This window comes from Pinus tabuliformis, chromosome 6, assembly GCF_031772625.1.
Source record: "Pinus tabuliformis cultivar Carrire ecotype Pingquan chromosome 6, CPIR1, whole genome shotgun sequence".
NCBI lineage: Eukaryota > Viridiplantae > Streptophyta > Pinopsida > Pinales > Pinaceae > Pinus > Pinus tabuliformis.
In genome coordinates this window covers 1,737,852,929-1,737,855,105 of record NC_142292.1, presented here as the reverse complement: position 1 = coordinate 1,737,855,105, position 2,177 = coordinate 1,737,852,929, and positions in this window count along the sequence as shown.

The window sequence follows — 2,177 nt, the reverse complement described above, 5'->3', positions numbered from 1 at the left end:
CACACTAATAACAATATGGGGACAATAGGGGCACAATAAGGGCTACTATGACAATATTAATGGGGGAATAACTAGTATTATAGGGACCTAACACCATTACCCAGAATCTATTGGCTATTAATAGAGGAGTCGGTCAACCATTAGGGATACTTCCTCAATTTCCTATTACTTTGGGAGGAAATAATTTCTATATCAATGTGATGGTAGTCCAAGGTCCTTTGGATTTTAATTTACTCCTTGGACGTGACTATGGTTATGACACAAGAGCTTTTGCCTCTTCACTCTTTTGTGTGATGTGTTTCCCACATGAAGAAAGAATCGTGACCATTGACCAACTTTTGTTCAATGTTCCTAATTTGACTCCCTATCAACCAACTTCCTTAAATGGTCCTTATGTGCAAGTGGTATCTCCTCCGCCATAGGTTAATTATGTGGAAACGTGTTCCATGCTCGTGTCTACCACTGATCTAGTAGGTGATGTAGTGCATCATGTACTAGGAGACTTGATGCATGATCTTTCCCTTGGATCCTTTAATATGTATCCCTTCTAGAGAATTATTCTCCCATCTGACGAGATATTCTTGGAAGCCATGGTCTTTGGGGAGCCATGGTTAATATAAACATTGCAGGGAAAATTTTAGGGGCTAATATTCACAAGAGGGCTAATTTTCCATGCATTTTCCAAAAAAAGATTCGCCAATTTCCATTTTTTCTAAAATGATTCGCCCAAATTTGATAGTACACCATTATTTTCCCTTAAAAATCGCTAAAATATTATATCGACTAATACAAAATCATTGGAAATCTAAATATTTCCACAAAAATATCACCAAAAATTTTACAATTTGCATATGAGGGACTTGTAAGATTCGCCAAGGTTTCTAAACTTTAAGATAAACTCCCATCCTTGAATTTTTCCCTCAGCCATAGGTGTTGGAGTAGAGTTCTTTTTCTTGTGTCAAGCTTGTTAAAAAATGAAACAAGGTCCCTGGAGCAGAGTTCCTTTTCTTTTTTCAAGCTCCTTAAAAATGAAACAAGGTTCTGAAAGAAGAGTTCCTTTTCTTGTGTCAACCTCGTTAAAAAATGAAACAAGGTCCCTAAGCAGAGTTCCTTTTCATGTTTCAATCTCATTAAAAAATGAAACAAGGTCTATGAGCATAGTTATTTTCCTATGTCAAGCTCGTAAAAAAAAAGATTCCTTTCCAATTCGAGTCTTTGATTAAATCTCATAAATTCCTAGTTGAGTCTTTCATTTGATCTCATAAATGAACCTTTATTTCATCCACTTGTTAGTAACCAGTAGTTTACTTGGGTGAATGAAATGAAGCTTGGGAGGCATGTGCTTAGAAATGAGTCATTATGTTGGGGTCATGAAAACTTATTTCAAGCATATTTTTTCCTTTGTTTCAAGCTTTTGTAAAAATGAAACTACTCTCAAGCATAATTTTTCTCTATTTCAAGCTTGTGTAAAAATGAAACCAATTTCAAGCATAGTTTCCCATGTTTCAAGCTTGTGTAAAAATGAAAACACTCTCAAGCATAGTTTTTCTTTTGTTTCAAGCTTGTGTAAAAATGAAACCATCTTAAATTATTCTCAAGCATAGTTTTTCTATGTTTCAAGCTTGTATAAAAATGAAACCTATTCTCGTTATTTCCATTTATATCAACCTATTTGTGCCATATGAACTTTGGTTTTCTCATTCCATTGTCATCATATACGTGGCTAATCATACACTTTCACTTGGTTTTCTACCCTTGCCTAGTGAATCGATGTGATGAGTGGTATTATTAGCCATCCTCTTGACCTCTATGTGTTTTGAGTAGTTCCATCATGACCGAAACTTGTTGCTTCCCCTTATACCACTAGTTCCTCCAAGAGGAGTCCTCTTTCAACTCTTTTCAGACTCCCAAAACATGAAAATATTGTCGATCACTTCTCTTTCCAAACTCATTAAAGTAAATGAAAATGCATCTGCCCAGTATAATTCTAATCCTTTTTCAAAATAGAATAGAATATTTACGAAAAATGTATACCTTAGTCAAACATGACTAAGAGGTTCACATGAGTATCATTTTCTACCTTTTTGGACACAAGAGACAATTTTAGGAAAATGAACCTATGGAATTTTCTTTTTCGCCTCTTTTTAAAACTCCCTAAATATGAAAAAGAAGTCAAG